Source organism: Marmota marmota, unplaced genomic scaffold (assembly GCF_001458135.2).
Source record: "Marmota marmota marmota unplaced genomic scaffold, marMar, whole genome shotgun sequence".
NCBI lineage: Eukaryota > Metazoa > Chordata > Mammalia > Rodentia > Sciuridae > Marmota > Marmota marmota.
In genome coordinates, this window is record NW_026000138.1 from 7,132,076 (window position 1) to 7,146,493 (window position 14,418).

At 49.5% G+C, this 14,418-nt stretch overlaps 1 long non-coding RNA gene across 2 annotated transcripts in view; it reads left to right on the plus strand.

The window, feature by feature from the left end:
- Positions 1–6,338: 6,338 nt before the first annotated feature.
- The window catches only part of LOC107156462, a 9,573-nt gene continuing 1,493 nt past the window's right edge, over positions 6,339–14,418 (plus strand). The window contains exons 1-5 of one of the 2 annotated variants that reach the window (XR_007341410.1): positions 6,339–6,439; positions 7,756–7,891; positions 10,057–10,171; positions 12,282–12,352; positions 14,012–14,418. The exon at positions 14,012–14,418 is cut by the window's right edge and continues 1,493 nt beyond it. This is a non-coding gene — a long non-coding RNA (uncharacterized LOC107156462). Of the gene's footprint in view, positions 6,440–7,755; positions 7,892–10,056; positions 10,172–12,281; positions 12,452–14,011 lie in introns of those variants that run through there. The other variant, XR_001505366.2, reaches the window with a different exon arrangement.

The window sequence follows — 14,418 nt, forward strand, 5'->3', positions numbered from 1 at the left end:
CTTCTCCTTCCTCCTGAGGGTCCTGGAGAGTTGCTTTGTCATTCACCCTGACTGCACCAATCCCTGGCAATTTATTTTTTATTTTTTAATTTTTTAATTTTTTTTTTGCACTAGGGATTGACCCCAGGGGCACTTAACCCTGAGCCACATCACCATTCCTTTTTAAAAAATATTTTATTAGAAAGAGGGTCTGGCTGAGTTGCTTATAGCCCCTTGCTAAGTTGCTGAGGCTGGCTTTGAACTCATGATCCTCCTGCCTCAGCCGGCCCCAGCAATTTAATTCAACCATCTGGACAGGGATTTAGGATATGGATTAACACTCCCAGATGCACAAGAGGAAGTTGGCATTCCAGCTGCCTGTCCTCCTAGGAGCCCTTCTCCTGGTCACATACTTCCTGAGGGGGTCTCAAGTGATCTGGCCGGCTCTAGCTTCTGCTCACCACTGGCAATTCTGGTCTGATGGCCTTCTGCTGTCCTCCCCTGAGATCTGCTGGTCACCCCACAACAAGACTGATCTCAGGGCCTCTTTAGCCTCCAGTTTCAGTGACTCCCTCTCCCTGGTCCTAAGGCTTGTCTGATCTGGCCTCTGCTTTGTTCTGTCCAATCACATTTTGCCCAATTATTTGGGTTCACACCATCAACTCCAAGTCCACATTTTCCTCCTCCCCAACTCAAGATCTTTCTTCATACTGTTCCTTTAGACTGGGGTTTTTTGATCGGGACATTGTTGACATTTTTTAAAATTAATTATTATTTATTTTTAAAATTATTTATTTACACCAGGGATTGAACCCAGGGGGTGCTGAACCTTGGAGCCACATCCCCACCCCATTTTTATATTTATTTATTTATTTGTTCGTTTGTTTATTTATTTTACATTTTGAGACAGGGTCTCACTAGGTTGCTCACAGCTTCCCTAAATTGCTGAGGCTGGCTTCAACCTGTGATCCTCCTGCGTCAGCCTCCTGAGACTGGGATGACAGGTACGTGCCACCACCCCTGGCTACTGTTGACATTCTGAACTGGATAATTCTCTGTGCAGGGTGCTGACTTGGGATTGCAAGTCTCTTAGCAGCATTTATCCCTGATTCCAACCTGTCAGATGTCAGTGCCATCCTCTTGTTCAATGGCAACAATAAAAAAAAAATGCCTCTAGACATTTCAGGAGTCCAGCTGGGGGAAGAGGAGGATGGGTAAAATAAATCAGCTCTGGTTGAGAACCACCACCTTAGCCCGAATCCCCAAACCATCTTTTTAATTAATTATCTATCTATCTATCTACCTATATATTTATTTATTTTGTGATGCTGAGGATTGAGCCCAGGGCCTTGTGCATGTGAGGCAAGCACTCTACCATCTGATCTATGTCCCCAGATTAATTATTAAAATAAATTTTAGGGGCTGGGGATGTGGCTCAAGCGGTAGTGCGCTCGCCTGGCATGCGTGCGGCCCGGGTTGGATCCTCAGCACCACATACAAACAAAGATGTTGTGTCCGCCGATAACTAAAAAATAAATATTAAAAAAAATTAAAAAAAATAAATAAATTTTAATTTTAATTTATTTTCAGTGCTGGGGATGGAACCCAGGCCTTCACCCACACTAAGCAAGTCCTCTACCACTGAGCTCCACCCCCAGCTTCCCCTCACCCTTGTCCTCTTTGGTTAATGCCAACATGGATGTCCGTGTCACTCCATAAAGGTTTCCCTAACCTCCAAGGCTGGGTTGGGTCTCCCACTGCAGGTTCTCAGGTTCTCTGACTTCTTCTGTGGAGCAGACAGCACCAGGTGTCCAGTGTGTCCCTACAAGAGTACAGGCAACCAGAGGGCAGGGGCCCCCTGCACCAGCTTCACTACACCAGGTATGGGGAGGACTGCAAAGGAGAGGCGCTGGGCGGGATGAGGAGCTGAGGCCAAGCCTGTCCTCCAAGTCTCCTTTAGCTCCCGGGTCACTTTGGACTTTGCCTGTTTGCAGCCCATTCTGCAGTCCTCAAAGGACTCCAGGGGCACAAACAGACAGAAGTAGGTGGCATCAATCAGCAGCCTGCAGACCAACCCTGCCCACCGGTTTTCATGCAGCCTATGAGATAAGAAAAAGTTTTTACTATTTCACTTTATTTTATTTTTATCTGGGGGTGGGGGATCCAATCCAGGGCTGTACATACACTAGGCAAGTGCTGTGTACCACAGAGCCTCAACCCCAGCGGTTTCCGTTATTTTAAAAGGCTACAGTGGGAAAAACAATCAAAAGAAGAACAATACCTAATGACATCGAAAATGGTCTGCTTTGCAAATTTTAGGATTCAAAACAAAATTTTATTTGGAATCCGGCCACGCCTATTCATTTACATATTGTCTTGTTCAAACAAGAGGCCATTTATACCCCAAACAGGAAATATTTAGTTTTCATCCTCTTGCAGAAAATGTTTGCCCACTGTTGGTCTAAGTCTCTTAGCAGCATTTATCTCTGATACTGAGCCTCATTCCCAGCCCTGTTTTGTATTTTATTTAGAGACAGGGTCTCACTGAGTTGCTTAGTGCCTCCCTGTTGCTGAGGCTGGCTTTGAACTTGCAATCCTCCTGCCTCAGCCTCCCAAACTGATGGGATGACGGGCATGTGCCACTGTGCCTGGCAGGAGACAGGGTCCTGAGGAAAGGCTCTGCTGGGCACAGGGTGGAGGTGGCCTCGGTTTACAGCAGCTCAGCCCACATTCAGGGTGGCAGAGTGGAAGGAAGGGGAAGGCAGAGACTCCAGGTGAAGCGAGATTTGTTTGTTTTAGACTCCACTCCACCCCTCCCCCCAGCAAAACCCAGGAGGCCTAAAGCTGGGTGACAAAGGCCAACATGCCCTTTTGAATGGCTTTTTCTGTGGCTTGCTTTTCTTTAGGCTGAATAGAGGAGACATAAGGTCACTAATTCTCCCAGCAATTCACTGAGCACAAAAGAGGCTGCAATAATTTTCTTCTCTCCTCTTTCTCTCTCTTTCCTCCCTCCCTCCCTCCTTTCCTTCCTTCTTTCCTTCCCAGATTCCCTCCCTCCCTGTTCCAGATAACAGCCTGGAGGGTCAGGCCGGGGGAACTGAGGCTTGGAGAGTTACCCATGGATTCCTTGGGGCTTCATCACAAAACCCAGGGGCCTGTCCTTCTCTAATGACGAAGTGGCTCCGGCTCCCTCCCGACTTTGGCCTAAATGAGAATCTCATTATTTCTTTTTCTTTTTTTTCATTTTGAATGCCTAGGATTTTCAGAACCCAAATCCAAGCTGAAAATGGAAGCAATTACCCAGATAATTTAGGTAAACCTCAGGGTTGTGTCCTGAGTGTTTTAACATCCATGTCTGAATTATTGGGGTCATTGTTTCCACCCCTACTTATCATTGTGCAGTTGAAGAGGCCAATTCTGCCCTGACAGCCCCTGTTTGTTTTGTCCCTGTGGAACAAGGCCCCCGGTAGCTAAGGAGAAAGGACAAGAACAAAACCCCAGGGAGGGAGGGGGCGGACCTCAGAGGGCCAAGCCAATTTGCAGTTGGAGGTCAATAACCTTTGTAACTCCACAAAACCCTACTCAGGAGGCACCCCCAGCCCCTAGCCATTCTGCATCATGAAAACACTCCCAAATCTCAAAGTAACAATGAGACATATCCAGCACCTCGGTTTAAGTTGCCCAGGCTGACCTTGAACTTGCTGTCCTCCTGCCTCAGCCTCCTGGATTACAGGTATGCATCGTCATGCCCAGCAAAGATGCAGAATTTTAAGAAACTGAAAAAAAATAAAAGCCTTCTATAATTTCTTAGAAAAAGAGAGGGAATTTTGGAGTCCAATATTTGTGTCCCCCACCCCCCACCTGCAGTTTGCTTACCAGCTGTAGGACCCTGGACCCTTCCAGAACTTTTTACCTTCCTTTTAAAACAGTACCAGGGGGCTGGGTTATAGCTCAATGATGGCACATACAAGGTCCTGGGTTCTATCCCCAGCACCCCTTCCCTCCCTCAGATAGGACCGATAATGATCCTTGCTTTATAGGGTTGTTGGAAGATAATACAGATCAGGCGCACAGCCCGGGTACACAGTAAGTTTGACGCACGCCTGTCATTGCTATTATTTATGGGGATTGAGATTCCATCTGCATATCCAAGAACAGAGCAGCCACCCCCAGACCTCCCAGCCAGCTCCTTTCCTGGCTGGCGCAGGCATGCCACGGGGAAACAGGAAGCCTGGTGCCCCACGGACACTCCAACAATGGGAAATCCATGCATTAAAATTTTATAGACTGCAGCGGCCAGTTCAAAAGAAACAGGCTCTAAAGAAAAGCAAACTGGTGTCCAATGACATCAAGTAGAACCAGGAGCCCCAAAGGGCATAAACTTCTTGTCTCTGTTCTTGTTTATTTATGACTGCACCCACCAGTTGGGGCAGCAGGAGCTGGCGGCCTACTTGGCCTACTTGTGAGCAGAGATAAGGCGTGGAGGTGCAGAGGGTTAGCCGAGACTCTGACTCGTCCCCCTGTCTTTTCAATATTCATGTTCTCCTTGTTCCCAGGGCTCCTGAAAGAAACATCACCATGCCGGTCACTTCTAAAGGTCTATATCTGGGCAGATCTTTCTCTTGACCTCCAGAACCATGTAGGTGTCTCTACACCTGTGTCCTTTCAATACCCTCAAAGCCAGTTTAGTCCATGATAGCCATCATGGACCCATTCAGGTACCTCCCTCAGAGACCTAAATCTGCAGACACTGAAGTTTCTTATATAAAATGGCATAGGGCTAGGTGTGGTGGCACACACCTATAATCCCAGAGGCTTGGGAGGTCGAGGCAGGAGGATTTCAAGTTTGAAGACAGCCTCAGCAACTTGTAGAGGCCCTAAGCAACTCAGCAAGACCCTGTCTCTAAATAAAATAGAAAAAAGGGTTGGGGATGTGGCTCAGTGGTTAAGCACCCCTGAGTTCAATCCCTGGTACTTTCCCCCACAAAATGGCATAGCATTTGCATACAACCTACACACCCTTCTGCATACTTAAATCATCTCTAGGTTGCTTAGAGTACCGAGGACACTGCCTACCCTAAGCAAACATTCGTTACACTGTGTTGTCTAGTTGTTATTCTCTAAAAATGTCCTTATGTGTTCAGTATAGATGTAATTTCTTTTTCAAAGGTTTTCGATTCGAGCTTGGTTGAATTCACACGCGGGAGCCCGCAGACACAGAGGACTGCCCAATCAGCTTGAATCTGTCTTTCCTCTCCAAGCTGAATTTCCAAGCTGAATGCTGCTCTTCTGCATTCTTCCATTATTGACTGACATCCATCCATCCAGTGAGTATCTGCAGAATCCCGCCTTCGTGCCAAGCCCTGTGCCAAGTGCTAAGAACACCAGGGATGGGGGCTGGGCTGCAGCTCAGTGGCAGGACACTTGTCCAACCTGCAAGAGGCCCAGGGTTCCATTCCCAGCACAGGAAAAAGAAATACAGGGAAGCCCCAAACAGATACACCTCTGCTCTCAAGGAGTTCCCAATCTGCAGGAGAGTCTCCAAGCAGGGAAACACACCCCTTTGAAGACGCACCCATGTGCTATGAGGATTTCAGCTCAAAAATGGGACAATGGGATTCCAGGTCAAATTGTCACCCAGACTGATGCCCAAGCCCCCTGAACTCAGACGCATCCATGAGGCATTTAAGAATAAGCTGGACGTGTCCAGACTGGCCTGGGAAGCTCTCCTGGATGTGTCTGTCCTCAGAGCTGAGATGTGAATGACAAATGGGCGTTCAGTGGGTGATGAGTAGGTATTGAAAAGATGAAGCATGCGGTGGTCAGCAGACCCAGGAACCCGGGAGCAGTCTCTGACCCATCGGGCATCCTGGGGGAAAGCCGAAGGAAGCAGAGAAGCCAAATGCCTCGCACAGAGCCAGAGGGAGTTTGGCTGAAGCCACAGATGGATGGGACGGAGCCCATCACCTGTCCCCTGAGGGCTATTGAGCACCTACTGTGTGTCTTTCATTGTGGCTGACGGCCACGGCGATGATCAGACTCTCCTCCTGGGAGCTTGTTGCTGTCACTTCCCACTTAGGGAAGGACTGCCCACCTCTTGGAATTCCTTTACCTTTTTTTGAGCCATCGACCCGTCTGATGGATTTAGGAAACCAATAGCACCCTTTGCGGATGGATTTTTTTTTTCTCACGGTGTTGGGAGTTGAACCCAGAGCCTTGGGCATAGGAGGCCAGGAGTCTACAGCTCAGCCTCCCGATGAATGTTCTTAAATGAATAACATAAAACACAGAGGATTTCAAAGAAAATGGATTATTTTGGCCTTTGCTTGGGCTTAGAGAATGTCTGTATCTCCAAGGTGCAGATCAGATGAGGGCTCAAGTCCTTGGTGCAAGCCACGGTAGGTTGACAACTTGCACTCCACGCCCTGCTCCAGATGTGTGGCTATTGGACAATCTCCAGGTCAGTCATTCCTTATGCTGAATGCATTGCATGTTCCCTGAGTTATTCCCCTTTCTTTCTTTCTTTCTTTCCTTCCTTCCTTCCTTCCTTCTTCTGTTTTGTTTGTATTGGAGACTGACCCCAGGGTCCATCTGAGCTGCATCCCCAAACCTTTTCATTTTTTTATTTTTGGAACAAGATCTCCATAAATTGCCCAAGCTGGCCTTGAACTTAGAATCCTCCTGCCTCAGCCTCCCCAGTAGCGGGGATTACAGGCATGAGCCATTGCACCCAGTTCCCACAGGGTTTTTCTAAAGAAATGGCTGTCTGGTTCTTTTTTGAAGTTTTTTTTTCTCTCCTCCTTCTCCTTTTTCTTTTTAGAAGAGGATGCCTTGGTTAGGGGACTCTCAAGGAACTGATTGGCGGTTGTAGGGTTCCTTGTGATTTCATAATTTGGATTTCTAGTGGATACATCTGACTCCCATGATGTGTGTGTGTGTGTGTGTGTGTGTGTGTGTATTGTTTGTTTGGGACAGGGCCTCATGAGTTGCCCAGGCAGGCCTCCAAGTTGCAATCCTCCTGCCTCAGCCTCCAGAGTATCTGGGGTTACAGTATGCACCACCATGCCTGGCTTGAGGATATAAATTTTAAATTAGGTGCTATTGGTGCTTTTCTAAAGAAAGGGTCTGCAGACATTTTCTACAAAGGGCCCCATAGTCGATACTGCAGGCTTCCTGGTAGTTGATACTCCAGGTTTCGTAAGCTACACGCCACCCAGGCTTTGACATGATTGCTTGGCTCAAACAAAGATGTGTGACCACTTAAAGACACTGTAAATTTTATATTAAGTAATAGTTTTCTTTTGATTTTTTCCAACAATTGAAAGAGGTACAAACCACTCTCAGCTTGAAGGCCTTTCAAATAAAGTCAGCAGGCCCAGGGAAGTAACAGGCCAGGGTCTGCCAATCATTCCCCACCCAATTCGTATGTTGAAGTCTTAAACTCCGGGTACCTCAGAATGTGTCTATTTGGAGACACAGTCTTTAAAAAGGGAATTAAGCCAGGCACGGTGGCACATGCCTGTCATCCCAGCAGCTCGGGAGGCTGAGGCAGGAGGATCACAAGTTCAAAGACAGCCTCAGCAATTATCAAGGCCCTAAGCAACTCAGCAAGATCTTGTATCTAAACAGAATACAAAAAAAAAAAAAAAAAGGGTTGGGGATGTGGCTCAGTGGTGAAGCACCCCTGATTTCAATCCCCAGTACTAAAAGAAGAAAAAAAGTTAAAATGAGGTCATTGGGGTGGACTCTAATCCAATATGTCTGGTGCCATTGTAGGAGGAAGTCAGAACAGATGCACAGGGAGGCCTTCACGTGAGCCCATCGAGACTGCAAGCAGGAGAGCTGATTCCAGCCAACCTCGATGACACCTTGATCTCAGCTCTGAAGGCTGGAGGAGATAAATGTCTATTGTGTAAGCTCCCCTAGTCTGTGAGGTTGTAAGGGCAGCCCCGAAACACACATGCTGTGTGCTGGGCACATCCTCATACAATATCAGTCTTTTTATTTTCCTGTGGTACTCGCTAAGGCACTGGGGCTGGCTTTGAACCTGAGCTCCTCCTGCCTCAGCCTCCCTAGCCTTTGGGATCACAGGCATGTGCCACTGCAACTGGGTACATTGCCATTCTTAATTTTCTCACTGACCTGATAATGAGGTTGATCTTTCTTTCTTGGTGGAAAGACAGAACATTTGAGCAGCTAGAATGATCATCCAAACTCATGCAGTGAATAAGTGGATTAAAATTCCAGAGACTCTAGGCTGTATCCCTGTGCATCCTCTAAGGACAGAATCCCGATTTGGCCTTCATAAAAGACGTGAAATGCAATAGAAACCTTTGGACGGGAGAAACCAGTCGCAGAAACAGATCTCGCCCATTAGGACCCCAGAATGACTGTGTTGGGTTGTGGGAGCCTCGGGTAAGCTCCTTCCTCTCTCTGGGTCCTCTATTTTTATTATCGGGAAATGGGCACCTTGGACCCATGGAAAATACTCAAGGCTCTTGCCCAAAGCGTCAAGGTCAGATTCAAGGCTCAGGGGGCTTCAAACTTCCGTCTCTCCTTCTTCTACAAGATTCTTTGCTGGTGAGCACCCAACTCTTGAATGATATTTAATTGTCTGAAAACCGTGGGACTTCAGAGAAAATGATAAATGAAAGGAAGTGGCACATTTATAGCCAGAGAACCCCAAGACCATCCTCTGTTCTTTTCTCCGGGCTTCAAAACGTACACAAGGTCTATTTCCTTCCCGTGGCAGGATTCATTTTACGAGCGCAGAAGGGACAACAAAGGTCCCCCTCCCTGGTCAGGAATACCAGCAGGCCCCTGCTCTGTTGTTGAAGGCAGGATGGGCACCCCTCGATTGGGGGGGGGGGTCTTTGGCAGGAGGTTTAAGGAGCCTCCAGGGATCTGGGTGCTTCCTCTGTTCCACACCCACCTGTCCCCAGGCCTGGACCATCCACCCAGCTGGAGAACAATCTATTCTTTCTGGAACTGACATCAGGGACTGGAGTGGGGAGGAAGTGCCATGGAGCGGGGGCGGTGGGGGGGCAGATCCTGCTGACACTGGGGAGACCACACGAGCTGGCAGGACAATGTCAGCGACGTCCAATAGGAGCCTCCATGTCCTTCCCTTTTCTGAGGGTCAGGAGAGGGCCCTGGCTGGACGGAAGTGGGGGAAGAATGCAGCGTCCCTGCGCAGGCCCGGGAGGCCGGAGTGGCCCCCGCAGGCTCCAGAGGAGCCTCTTGACCCCCACTTCAGACAGGCCCCTGAGTCCTGCAGATTGCTGAAAGTCAAGTGGGAAGCCGGAGCCTGCGCACTGTGCTCCCCAGCTGCCGAGGGTCTGGGCTGAGGCTTTGATGGGGAATCACGAAGCAGCCACATATTTACTTTAAAAAGATAAAAAGCTGCTTTTGAAGGTGCCCATCCTCCATGCATAAGGCATTGCAACCAAGAAACAGACTGGGAAGCCACCCAGGGGTGGCACTAGGGACAAACCCAATTTTTCTGAAAAGAAACGCTCTGCACGCCGTGCCAGCTGCCCCCGGCCTGTCTAATCTAGGGGGACACAACAGCCCCCCGCCCCTTAGACAGTCTCACATCAGGATGGGAAGGCAGAGAGCACCTGGAGGTGGGGGGCTGCAGCGAGGAGGGGCGGGGCGAGAGCGAAGGTTCTGGATGGGGTGAAACTTGATTCTTGGGGGTGCTGAAAATCAGACTCTGCGCATAAAGCAAGAGAGACAGGTCCGCACACATGCGCAGTGCACTGCGGATAATAAAATTGCACCGAGTTACTCCTCGTCTCCCGCAGCGCCCGTGGCCCCTCGCGGCCCTCCCTCGGGCCCCCTCTCTCCACCGCCGCGGCCCCTGGAAGCCGCTGCCCGGCTCTCAGCTCCTGGAGGTGGACACTTCCCGCTCTCCCACAGGGGCCCGCAGTGGCCATCTCTCGGTTTCCCCCGTCTTTTCCTTGGCCCAGGGTCCTCTAAGCTCACCTATGTCGTGACACAGGACAGATCGGGGGTCACTTCTATCAGCATGTGGGATAACTCCAGCTGACCACCGTTAATTGTATTTCAAAAAAGCTCGCGGACAGGAGGACTCGGAACCTTCCCGACACAGCAGCGCGCTCCAGGTCTGAGGCGAAGGCTCTGCGGGCTGCTCTGATCCGATCATCACTCCCGGCAACATTGTATACAGGTACTGAAATGTCACACTGCACCCCATAAAATGCAAACTCATTATACTTCAATTAAAAATTCTAAGCAAAGATGGATACGGTAGCACACGCCTGTGATCCCAGTCACCTGGGAGGCTAAGGCAGGAGGATCACGAGTTCAAAACCAGCCTCAGCAAAGGGGAGGCACTAAGCAACTCAGTGAGACCCTGTCTTTAAACAAAACACAAACTAGGACTGGGGATGTGGCTCAGTGGTTGAGTGCTCCTGAGTTCAATCCCTGGTACTCCTCAAACAAATCTAAGAAAAACTATTCATGGGGTTGAGCAATTAGGGGGAAAATGTCTGAAGAGGTCTCTTATGGTGTACAATAATGAGAAGGATGAGAAACTCTGACCTAGAGCATATAGATTCTGGTATATTCAAAATCCACCTTTGCTGCTTTCTAGCTGTGCATCCTTGAGCCAGTTACCTAACCCTTCTGAGCTATGTTTTCACATGAAACATAGATATGAGAATACAATGCTGTCTATGGATTTAAACTCTTAATATCGGCTGGGATGTGGCTCAAGCAGTAGTGTGCTGGCTTGGCATGCGTGCCGCCCAGGTTTGATCCTCAGCACCACATACAAACAAAGATGTTGTGTCCACCAAAAACTAAAAAATAAATATTAAAAAATTCTCTCTCTTTCTCACTCTCTCTTAAAAAAAAAAGAACTCTTAATGTCCATTGTGGCTAAACCAATGTGTGACATCTATAGCAAGCATTTTGTCACCATGAGTCATTTTTATCATCAGGAACTCATAGGATCAACTTCTTCAAAACCAAGACAGACCTCCTCCAGGATTTGAGGTTAAGCTTTCTAAGAACACTTAACTTGAATCCTACATTGTTGCCCCAACAGCTTGATTCTTAGATCCTGGCTACGAGGTGATTGTTAGAAAACTGGTTCACTCAGGGTTTAATTATCAGGCATGCTGCTTCTGAGGCTCAGAGCCACAGGTCACCAAAAGTCCTATGCAGGACCTATATGCTGGCCCATCAAACGCCCTCCATGCCTATCAAACACGAGGTGCTGGAAAGGCCTCTGAGACCGCTGTTGGGTGGTCCACCAGTTCAGCTCTGTCTTCCTCCTCCTCCTGTGGATCTGGCTGCATTTCCAGTCCACCCCCTGGCGAAGGTCTTGAGGTGCTTCTGGTTGCAAAGAGGACCTCACAGAACCTCCCTAACCCTGACCCTCAGGCAGCTCTGTGCTGGGTGCTTTGGAGGTATTCTCCGGAAACCTTACCACTTCTTGTGGGGCGGAATCTCAATGGGCAGGTGAGGAAACAGGGGTGGGGGGTGAGGCACTCACCTGAGGTCTCCACCGCCACACAACGAGTCTGAGTCCCTCCCTGCAGGAACCTGCTGGAGTCCAGACTTCCATGTTTCCAAAGCTCTCGACAGAGCTGTGTCTTCAAGACAGGGCAGCCTCCAACTGACGGTGAATACAGAAAATAGCAGGCGTGGGGACCGCAGAGTGGCTGTAAGTCACAGGGTGCTGCAGGACTGGCGCTCAGAGTGCACAGTCAGCATAGCATTCCTGTGTTTCCGTTCTTCAGATGGAACAAGTAAACGTCATTTACCTGTGACCACACACCAGGAAAGCGGGGAAGACAGGACTTCATCCAGGCCTGACCCTGAGAATGTGCTTATGATGGCTCATTTCTTCTTCTTCTTCTTTTTTTTTTTTCTTTTTGGTAGGAGGGATTGAACCCAGGGCCCTTTACCACTGAGCCACATCCCCAGCCCTTTTCATTTTTTAAATTTTGAGACACGGTCTCACTCAGTTGCCCAGGCTGACCTCAAACCTGTGCTCCTCCTGCCTGAGCCTCCAAAGTTTGTGGGGTAATGGGCCTGGGTCACCTACACGGCCCATTTTCTTTTCTTTCAAGCAAATCGGCAGTGAGAATCTAAGACACCGAGATTGCCCGATTGTGGTCTGTCTGTTCGGGGTTTTCTTTCTTGATTCCTCATTGCGCCCCCCACCCCTCTCTTCCCTGCAGTTCCTAAATATGGCTGGGAAGTGAACGTCCTATTGTGGAAATCACATGAGATAAAGGCGGTGACAGTGCTGTCCCTCTCTCCCTCAGGCAGGCAGAGCCTGGAGAGCCTCTGTGAGTTCAAAGCCCTTCCTCTGTCGGGGCCTCCATCTCTTCACCAGGTAAAAACAGGGATAATAGCATCAGGCAGAAGGAAAAGCAGTTGCTTCAGATGCTCATGAGAAACGTGGGAAGACGGGCCACTTCTGTGGGTGTTTCCGGAGCCTTCAGCAGTGTGGGCTGAAGGACTGGAGAGGCTGGGTACGACCTGCAGACTCCCAGAGGCCCACTCGTCTCGGTTGTCACTGTGCAGGGTGACCAAGTTAGGACAGCCCAAGTCAGATTTCATGCCCTGCTTACACTCTGCCCCCTTCAGCCGCCCAGCAGCTCGCTCACAGCCTGCTCCCCCACGCCGGACCCACAGATTCGCCACTCACTCATCTGCTCACCCACGGGCTCAATCACTCGTCCACCCATGCATCCACTCACTACCTCGTTCATTCATTCCCCGCCTCCCTCGGGCGGCCCCGATTGCCTCATTGGCCACCTTGGCCATTCACAAATTCATTCACCATCTTCATTCAATAAGCTGCTTCTCAGGACACTGCACATTTCACATGGCTGCTTGGGACCGGCAGCTAGGGGACAGCACAGTCAAGGTTCTAGTGGGCAGAGACAAGGAGAGTGGAAACCAAATAATAATAATAATAATAATAATAATAATAATAATAATAATTAATAATAATAAAAACCACAGGTGACAAGCATCCTGAAGAGACTACAAAGAAACTCAGGAGACCCAGAGCCAGAAAGGGGCCATTCAGGCGGGGCGGTCCAGGAAGGGGCTCTAGGAGGTAGCCTTGGGGAAGCAATCTAAAGAGGTCAATGGCCAGAGGGACCATCCCAATCAGAGCTCTCTGCCACTCCTTCCCAATAGCTTTGCTGCTGTCATGGTGAAATGCCATCAGGGGGCTGGCTGTGGCTCAGTGGTGGAGCCTTTGCCCAAGGCCTGTGAGGTCCGGGTTTCCCTCCCCAGCACCACAACACAATGAAAGAAAAACAATTAAAAAGGAATTAGGGCTCAAAGTCAAAAAGAGAGATGTTTTAAATAAGCGAATACACAACCAGGTGCTCAGGATGGGACGTCACCCAGTTTTCTTTTCCTTCCAACATTCTTTCTCCCTGTCCCAACCCTGGGCGCCTCTCTCCTCACTTTTGGGCTTGGAGTTCTGGTTCGAACCCAGGCCCTTGAGCATGCGCTGAGCTGCACCCCCAACCCCTTCCCCACTCTTTCAATATATGCAAAGTTTGGCCAAAAGAAGGCCTTTCATGATTCTGTCACCAGTTCTCCTTTGGCCAGCCTAGATACCTAATTTGCACTTTAATTGGTCACTGTCAGCTCTGACAACCCTCATCCAGGGCCTTGGTTCCTCCGGTCTTGTGGAGAAATCCTGAGAAGAGGGAGGAAGGGCAGGAGGTAGATGAAGCCTAGTTTTAAGGTGGCTGATACAGGTCACCAAACTGACCTTCCCCGATTCACACAAGAACCCCAACGAGACTGTCCAGGGAGCCCGTCCCGCGTCCTTCCCTTCTTCCCACCGAGAAGGGAGGTTGTGGAGTCTCCAGAAGAGGCCCGGGCCAGCCTGCTGGGTTGGACTTAATTAGGGCTAATGATTTCTCTGTCTTGGTGGGGACAGCCAGACGCCACCGGGTCGGGGAATCCCAGTCTGGGGAGGGAGACTCGGAGTCGACATTGAAATGCAACCTCTCTTTGAAAACAGGGGAGGGGACGGCTTTTCAATGGATCCAGGACAACAGCCCCAGAGTCTTAGAAAAACAAAGGGAGGAAGACCTGGGAGCCGGCCGGCAGCGGCCCTGGGGCCTGCTGGGCCCCTGAGATGGACTCATTGAGGCGCTTCCCGCCTCGTGCCTGCAGGAATGTGAAAAGAGGGGAAAACAAACATTTGCTTATTCATTCTTTGGGCTGTCTCCTGAGGTCTCACACCACCTCCAGATCTAGTGATCTGAGGCAGGGGCTCCAGGGAATGCTTCAGACAGGAATTCCAGGCGACAAGGAGCACTTTATAAGATGAACCGGAGCAGAGGTGGAATTAGGGGGATAAGGACCTTTAAAAACAGGTTTTGGAAAATTTTGAACAAGCCCCCAAAAAGGACCTCCCCCACCCCC